Genomic DNA, 9,577 nt, shown 5'->3' with positions numbered 1-9,577 from the left:
CTCCAAAGCAAAAACAGGTGAGGGTAGTTACCTCACCACGCAGGTGTCCAATTCAACACTAAATCAGTGCTATTTTTGGAGTGTTCAGGGGCTGTTCCAAGGCCTAGTTGATGCCAAATTATTGTAGAGAGACCTTGCTAGGGTCTACCAGGACAGTGTGGTGGTTGTACAGAGCTGAAAACAGGTCTGTACAGAAAATACAGCAAGCTGAAATTCACTCTTTGGTACTCAAATGGAGTGCCCAATTGCACTCCCGCTTTCTATTTTCAATCTCTTATTGAAGAAATAAATACCGCAAGGGGCACCGGACTTCGGGGCCAATCTGGTGTTGAGCAAGGGAGCGAGGATTCTGTTTGTGTGTGTGTCATAAAGTCCAGGTATTTAACAATGTATCTCTAGTTTGACATATAGTTGTTTTAAATATATAGATACGATGAGTGACCACGGCCGTAAAGTGAAGTTGGCGATCATCAAGTCTTTGCTACGAGGCACTGGACTTTCTGGAGATACACTGTCAGAGGCCATGACAGATTATGTGGAGATGGATGATGCGGGTTTAGACGGCGCGATTGAGATTCTTGGGAGATTCAGTATGCCCGTATGACCTGGAGAGGGTACATCCTCCCAGCCACATGCAGGAGTGGAGACGTCTTGGCATGCACATACTACTGCGCATCGGTAAACTTCTTGATTGATAAAATAGTAATGTCATCCATTTTTTACATATAGAATTCTTAATATATATATCCTTTTGATGTGTTTGTTTGCTTAGGACTCCTATCCCAGTTACATCACATCATGAGAGTCAGCGGCTTACTCTTGATGTACCTCCTAGTACTCAGATGACACCTGATTCACAGGGTAGTGGCCATTCCTCCCGCAGGTATATCTTTTATATCCTTTACGAACTCACATCTCAATATATCGTATGTTTGTATTGCGCGTAGGCATCAACGGCGGCAGAGTTCCACACCACCAGTGCCCCCACCACCAGTGCCGATGCGCACGTGCATTGGGACTTTGGGTGTCACATGCGACATCATACCTGACGGGGGTATCCTTCAGGTCGGAGCTGGCATCGCCTTCAGACCACGGATGAGAGATCTTTGCATGTCATATCTACAGTGAGTTCATATACCATGGTAGTAAGTATTATTTAACATAAAGAATATGAATTACACTTTTTTATTTGAATTACTATAACTCACTTTATTTTGCAATGCAGTGATCAACTCGAGGATGACAAGAAATATGTCATCAACACACTGGAGGTGGAATTTGGGGCAGGATGGAGTCGAAAGTGGTTGCTGAAACAAATGTGTAAACTCCTGAGTCATCGACGCGACAATGCACGGTAAGTAGAGAGAGAGGAATGAAACAAAATGAAATGCTATATTTACGTCTTCGAAAGGCCAAGATAACCTATGAGACCAAAAAGTTACCACCAGAGAGCTCTGATACCAATGGGCAGCATGGGGTGTGTTGCAGTTAAGGGTACTGCGGGTAGTCACTGAGGGTGCTGCTGGAACTACTACCACGAAATGCTAGAAGACTGTTGGCTTCGATGGTCTACTGCTAGGCCAAGTCGATCCGGGGAACCTTGCTTGATTGCAGGTACTGAAGGTTGAGATGCTGATACAGGGGTTGAAACGCGAGATAGAAGCCTGTACACAACTAGAGTAAGAAAAACGAGTCTGAGGGGAATCAAACCCCAACACTAGCCATATGAGGCTATCACGACGAGACTCCCCACAACCCACCCTTGTTAGTAAGTTTATAATTTAAAAAAAACAAGACTTCACAATGAATGATTTTGAGATTAAATCTTACCAAACATAGGCTGATCCGTGAGTTGATACGTAAGACTACTGGTCCTCATCATCATCTTTGAGATAAACCGTCAATAAAATTTCATCTTCATTATCCTTGTTGACTTCTTCGAACTCCTCGATCGTTAAATTTGTGCACGTTCATTTCCTCCATAGGCTCGACATCCATTGTTTCCTCCTCTTCGGTGTCTGTAGTGTCAGAGTCTGGATCGTTGTCGTTCTCATCACCTACAATGTCATCATGATCAACGGATAGAAGAATTCTACCGATGTGTCTAGATTCGAGGATGTAATCAAATCATCCTGATCCGCTGTCTCAGAGTAAACGCTATCAAACAAGTGTCGACCTCTAGGTTGGACATGCACAACTTGCCACCATGGATGAGCATCTGTATTCTTGTAAAAGAATGCTTGTTCAACATGAGTTGGCAGAATGTAAGGCTCTTTTCTTGCACGCAATAACTTTGAGGAGTCGACAGACCAAAATCTGGACGGTTCTCTTTTCATTGTGGCATTATTGCCTATACCCGGCATGGAACCAATCCACCTTCAAAACCACCTGTTAAAATACACAAATCAAAACTTTAGAATTATGTTTAGCTTTAAGAAATCTACATGTTATTGTTGCATGAAGAGAGATCTCATTTACCTACTTGAAGATACGATATGATACTTCATAAATGCCGATTATGGTTCCCACGTAACCAAGTTCACTGTCGATAAGATTTGTGTCTCTTGAATTTGCACGTGATAATTGCTTAAAAGAGGCAACAACGCAAGAATCCTGAGTTAGACATAAGTCGTCAATAGATTTTATCCGAAGATGTTGTCCATAAGCCCACATGTTGGTATACATTCGAGCCTACACCAAAACATAAATTATTAAAAAAATTTGAGATTCATTTGTTTAGTTCAGAGTGTTCAAAACCAAACAAGTTACCTGTTTTTCACACCCGATCATAAACTCTCTTTGTTCCGTAGAGATTGGCTCATGATCACTAACCGCACGTTGCATACGGGTGTATAACCAATCCATGAAAGTAGGTACGTCCCCGTCGTTATTTACATTGGTTTGATGTCTGGATCTCCTCTTTTTACGTCTACCAACTCGTTTTCTTGCAAGTTCCTCCTCGTACTCATCAACGAATTGTTGCATGCATTCGCTATTATAGACAATGAAAGTAGAAATATTCAATTTATCTTGAATCTTAAGTCAAAAAGGGACTCCCTTACCAGACAATACCTCGTCATACATGGTAGAAGACGACTCATTTGTCCATACGTGTGGAGCTTCAGAATTGGTTTTCTCAAAGGTATTCACAAACGTAATACATGCATTCTTGAAGCATCCATCCCTCCGCCATAGAACCCTCTGGTCTTGCTTTTTGACGTACATAACCTTTCAATACTCCCATAAACCTCTCGACCCAAAACATCCATCGAGTGCTGATACCAGCGAGCTCTATCTCGTCTACTAGATGGATTAGAAGATGAACCTGGATATCAAAAAAGGAGGTTGGAAATTCCTTTTCCATTAAACAAAGAAGCTCTATACATTCACGCTTCTTTTGTGGAATTGACCCTTTGGCAATCTGTTTAGATGTAATCCATCTATCAGTAAAAGAAAGAAGATATTAGAGATGTTATTGAATAAAGAAGATATGAAATAAAATTTTATACTAAAAATTAATGAGCGATAAATACCTTGCAAGCGATCCAAGGCGATATATCACATCTCGGACTCCTCTTGTAGTACATCCATCAATAACAAGGGGTAGAACATGCTACATACATGATTAATCCGATCAACAAACATACAAGAAAATAAATTCTTTCAAAGATCTTAATAGATTTACCTTCACAAAATTGTGCCAATCGTGTGTTTTTAAACCAGACAAGCTCTTGTCATCTAGAGTGAACATGTTTCGACAAGATGCTCCATATCCTGTAGGCGTACGAATCGACTGAATCTTCCTGTTGATAGTCTCCAACTCTTTTGTCTTGAGCACCCATGGGGCAGGCTCGTAGGTTGTCTCACGTCGAGTTTCATCATAAAGTGGCCATAGATTGGGCTTTGAATTTTGATCCTTTAAGTCATTTCTTGTAGCCGCTCTGTCTTTCAAGCCAATGAGGTGTTGCCATAAGGTTTGACCAACGTTCTTAAATATGTGCATGGGATCAAGAAGATGACATATCCTCAAATCCTTTCAATATTGCAAAGTATACCATATCAAAGGACTTTGAGCTAAAGTACATTTTCCTCTCACTCGCTGCTTTACAGCGTCATCATCATCGCCGCTTATGATCTCCGACTCCGGATCGATAGCGGGTCCAACATTCCACTTTAGATACCAATCCTTTGGTGTCATTAGTATTGGACATCTCCCTTCTTCTACCTTCCATTAAAATGTATGGCTTGCCTTCTGTTTCTTAGACAATGATCCTCAGATAAAAATCGTCTATGTCAAAGATATATATTTTTGTTGAGGTTTTTGCTATAAGTCGATCTCAACCAATCACCACAAATTGGACAAGCTTTATAACCCTTGGTACATATCCCTGCATGGAAAACATAACAAAGATGATTAGTGTAATGAACATCGTACAAACTTATGAAAGAATATATATATTTAAACCATTTACCTGAGCAAAAACCATATCCTGGAAAGTCATGCATAGTCCATGCTAAAATTCCATGAACAATGAACTGTTTTTGACCGATGCTTCTGGACATATCCATGACATCAATCCCTCTCCACAAATCTTGAAGATCGTGGATGAGAGGGGCCAAATAAACATTTAGATCTTTAACTTGTCGTTTTCCTGGAATTAAGAGTGAGAGCATTAAATGCTCTTTCTTAATGCTGAGATACGGGGGTAGATTATAGTTAATAACTACCACTGGCCATGTAGACCATTTACTTGATCTCATTGAAAATGGATTCACGCCATCCAATGCTACACCCATCTTTAAATGGCGTGGTTCTTTTGCAAAATCTAGCCATCGCAGATCAATATGCTCAAATGCAGGACAATCTGATGGAATTCGCATTACTCCATCTTTGCTCTTGTGCTCCGCTCCCCATGTCATAAGCTTAGCTAATTCGGGACTTTGGAACATATGTTTTATACGCGGAGCCAGGGAAAAATGTCTCAATACCTTTCGAGAGACCTTACCTTTCTTCTCTTTATAACGAGGAGTTTGACATTCTGGACATGTCACACCGTTCTCGTACTGACCTCTATATAAAATACAATCATTGGGACATGCATGTATAGAAGAATAGTCAAGTCCAAGACTACTTATCATCTTCTTTACCTCATCATGTGATGTAGGAAGGGAATTGCTTGTCGGCAAGGACTTCTGAGAGAGTAGCCTGCAAAGTCCATTAAAAATATGATCAATAAGAACAAAACATATTGTGATTACTCCTAAAATATTTAGATTTAAAAAAATGTTAGATTGTTACATACTTCAAAAGTGCTGAAATGGATATATTACTCCGTCCAAAACGGTTTTGAAGATTCAGAATAAGTAAGCTTGCACTGAGTCGTGTCAGTTGGCTTCCTGCGTAGATACGCTTTAGAGCTTCTTCTTGAAGATACTTCTCGTTGTTATTAGGAATATCGCTCGCACTATTATTTTGATACCAATCCTCAATAAAATCAGACATGCCATCGTCGTCATCAAAGATATGGTCCTGCACATTATTGAAGTCCTGAGAATATTGTTTTTTTAGTCTTGCATACGCATTAGGATCACTCCTGCGTAGGATCCTCATGCACTCTATTGACATGTGAGATGCGTCATGTGAACGTTGATTTGTGATATTGTCGATGTCACAATCCACAATCTACATATTTGAAGGCAATATTAATAGCATGCTTATATATAAAAGAAAAGATAGATGCAAAACAGTTACAGACAATAAAAAATGATTATCAAATTAAAATAGAGACAGTAGAGAACGTGGTGCAAATTAAACTATAGAATTAGGGTACAAGAGGTCCAATAACATTAGGAAATGTATACAATGAAGCTCTCAATCCTCATCTAGTAAGGATGCTCGTGGAGGTCTACGCCATCCATAATTGACCAGCAATTCATCACTAGCACGCAATGATCTAATAGCATTGACAACTATGTATCTTTCTACATCCCTGCTCATATGTTCTGGTTCATGACTATTCTCACATTCCACAAACGTGCAATTGGTTCTTGAACTCATCCCTAGACTACTATTGATTAAACCTGCTATGTTTCCTTGAGAGTAAGGTCTTCCATCAACATAGAGTCTTTGTCATTCTGCATGTGTAATCCCTCTATCAGAAAGAGAGGCTGCATTGAGACATAATCCATAAGTAGTCATGCTCTGAATGTAGCGAGTAAGCTGATGCCATGGACCCCATCTATATATAGGTCCACAGAAAGACATAAGGGTGACCTCTGAACGAGGGGGCACATGTAAATCCTGTGCAATAAAGAGGCCTTGTCTTGCTCCACTAATGGTAGATGGAGCAATCATGTAGCGACTACCCCAAAAGCTGAAAACCACTCCATCTAAAGGAAGTGATCCTCTCTTCCATCCTCCGTATCGTGATCATACGTCTGTACTAGAGAATGCAAACGAGTAGGCAACGAATGATCTCCACCCATCTCGGCCTCCAAAGCAGGAGGTAGAGGATGTCGAGAAACCTCAAGCTGCAGCAGCTGACAAGTTACCTGTCTATGCCATGTGCGAGGGACATGTGCACCACTGATAGTGAAGTCATCCTCGTCATCAAGTGAATATACCTACATATATGATATGGTTACATTATATATGAGCCTTTGATTTATAAAATAACCAATAATAAAACTAAGGGAGAACAGTCACATACCATAGGTCGACGTCGCTCCTCAGGTGGCGGTGCTCGCTCAAAAGTACCATGAGTCATCTCATGTGAAAAGCATCATGGCCTCCGATATGTGCCACGACAACGAGCGCACCAACATATAATAGACTCGTCGTAGTAGAAATCATCATAAACGGGTTCATGTGCAGTATTGGAACTTTGTGCACCCCAATCACCATGAGAAGGAGGTGGTGGTGTACCCTCTGATTGGTCCGAATTTGATTTTCAAGTACCATAAAAACACGAGTCATTAATCAAATGATCGAGAAGAAAAAAGAAACGCATGAAAGAAAACATTGAAATCTAACAAGTTCTATGGTATGCAATATGAAAAATAAACAGACGCTACTGTATGGTGGAGACAAACAAGAGGAGGGCTGATATGTAAATGCAGACATGGCAATACTTCCGCAAGGAAAGATGCCTACGAATCACTTTTCCTCAGCAGAAGGTGCGTGCCTTTGTTAATGTATATTAGAATTAATTTGAACTTTGATAGATTGATTCTAAGTATTCTCTAATCTATGTCATTTTGTTTAATGAAATTTACATAGACGGCAGCACGAAAGAGACTACAAGTTGGTCACACATCTACACTAGGCCGGATGGGTCGAGATGGATTTGTGGCCACATTTGTGAGTATAAATCGTTCTAATTTTAACTTTCAAAGATACTATTATTGAATGAAGAAATCAATAAGTCTTTGGTTCTATCTTGATGTAGACCAAAGACTATGGTCGTGCACCTATGGCATAGGAGATGGAGTATGCTACAGACTACGGGTACCGTGCTTTAGAGGCGACATTTCTGGACAGGCTTGATCCACTTGTGGGTATCACTGATTTATTTTGTGGTTTATTTTCATATTAACTGTAATATATTCTTATTTGATTTCACTAAGTAATGCAGGAGAAACATGGCAAGGAGGACATGACAGAGGTGGCTTGACAGGAGGCCGAGGGGCGACGATGAGAGTCTGAGGCGGGCGGCGGCGGCAGCGTGATCCTAGGTGGGGACACGGGTGGTGGCGGTGGTGATGGTGGTGTTGTGGTTGGGGGCACGGGCACGGGTGGCGCAGGTGCTGATGTTGATGATGATTCCGAGTCTGACAGTAGCGACTCATGTAGTGATGGCTCACGTAGTGATACTTAGTGATCTGTTTTGTATATGAGAGGATTGATCACCACACACTGTAGACACATGTACATATATTTGTTGATGATATACATGTACATATATTTGTTGATGATATATACTGACATATGTTCTCGTTGTTTGCATCGCTGAATTTGTCTATTGTCAAACAATTAATTATTTGTCGATAAGTTAATTAGCCTAAGTATGTGCGAGAAGCTAGAACGTTATTTATTTATCTGTATGTTTTAAAACAAAACAAATCCTAAACAAGAAAAGAGGTGAGCCCACAATGTAACACATCAAAAGAAGCAAAAGATTGGCAAGCATCACCAATTTCTCAAAAGCTCTTGGAAAGCTAGATAGAGACAAATCAAAAACTTTATCGCAGTTACAGTGACCGTTTTTCTATGTTAGGCTCTAATATTAACAAGCAGGGGTCCCTGATTGTACGATACGTATCAACTCAAGCTTAAAGATCCGAACCATAAAGTTTCAAAGCACGTGATTTCAAAGTACCAATTTATGTACCACGTACCTGTACCATGTAACCATTTGCAAGTACGAGGTTTCAACATGATACCCAACTTAAGTACCACAAGTCTAATTGCGAGTTCAAAGTTTCATTATGGAGCCTGATACTAAATCAAGTACCAAGCACCGAATCTAGTACCAAGTACCATGTACCAAGTAGTATCAAGTACCATGTACCAATTACTATGGACCATGTACCAATTATTAAGTACCATGTACCAATATTTACTATGGACTATGTACCAATTATCATGTACCATGTACCAATTACTATGAACCATGTACCAATTATCATGTACCAATTACTATGGACCATGTACCATGTATCATGTACCAATTACTCTGGACCATGTACCATGTACCAATACTATATGGACCATCCATGTACCAATTACCATGTACCGAGTACAGTGCACCAAGTACCATGTACCAAGTACCTTGAAAATAGTTATTATTAAAAAAGTTTTTTTATTGCCATTTTTTGTTCATCCTTGTTTCCGTTCGTCGGGATTGCTTACATACATACATACATATATACATATATACATACATGCATGCATGCATGCATACATACATGCATGTATATACATACATACATATTGTAAGGACCCTTTTTGATATAGACATGTATATACAAAATTTTGGCATAAAGACTTAATTTTTGGTTGTGTATATTTTGCCTCTTAGTAAAATAATATATTTTGAGTCAATTACTAACATGTCTGGGGCGTAATAGAAGTACGCCACCGTTTTTCTAGTCTTCATTTTGAAGGAAAATACGGTCCGGAATGCGGATCCGGAAGGAGCCGGAATATCTATATGAACCGGAATGGAGACCGGAATGGAGTTTCGGAAGGCAAAGAGACGGGTACAGAGAGGAGATCTGGAAGAGTGCGGGACGGGAACCTTCCGCATACAGTACGGAAGAATGTGGGACAGAAACCTTCCGCAAGCCGTATGAAAAACCACTCAGATTCTGTACGGAAATAAGAGAGTACGGGATACCGAATGAGAGCAGATGCCGGATGAGATACATACATACATAATGTCTTATATACATATATATATGTATACATATACAATGCATGCATGCATGCATTATGTATGCATAACATATGTATGTACTACTATGTGTGTATGTACTATGTATGTACATACATTATGTATACATATACAATGCATGT

General features: G+C 40.0%; 1 pseudogene; it reads left to right on the top strand.

Moving 5' to 3' along the window:
- The first annotated feature begins 433 nt into the window (after positions 1-433).
- LOC147626826 (uncharacterized) lies at positions 434-7,673 on the top strand (annotated as a pseudogene).
- The last annotated feature ends 1,904 nt before the right edge of the window (positions 7,674-9,577 follow it).

Source organism: Cibotium barometz, chromosome 21 (assembly GCF_041138505.1).
Source record: "Cibotium barometz isolate CiBa-2024 chromosome 21, ASM4113850v1, whole genome shotgun sequence".
In the NCBI taxonomy this organism is placed as follows: domain Eukaryota; kingdom Viridiplantae; phylum Streptophyta; class Polypodiopsida; order Cyatheales; family Cibotiaceae; genus Cibotium; species Cibotium barometz.
This window is presented reverse-complemented; position numbering and strand designations above follow the sequence as displayed.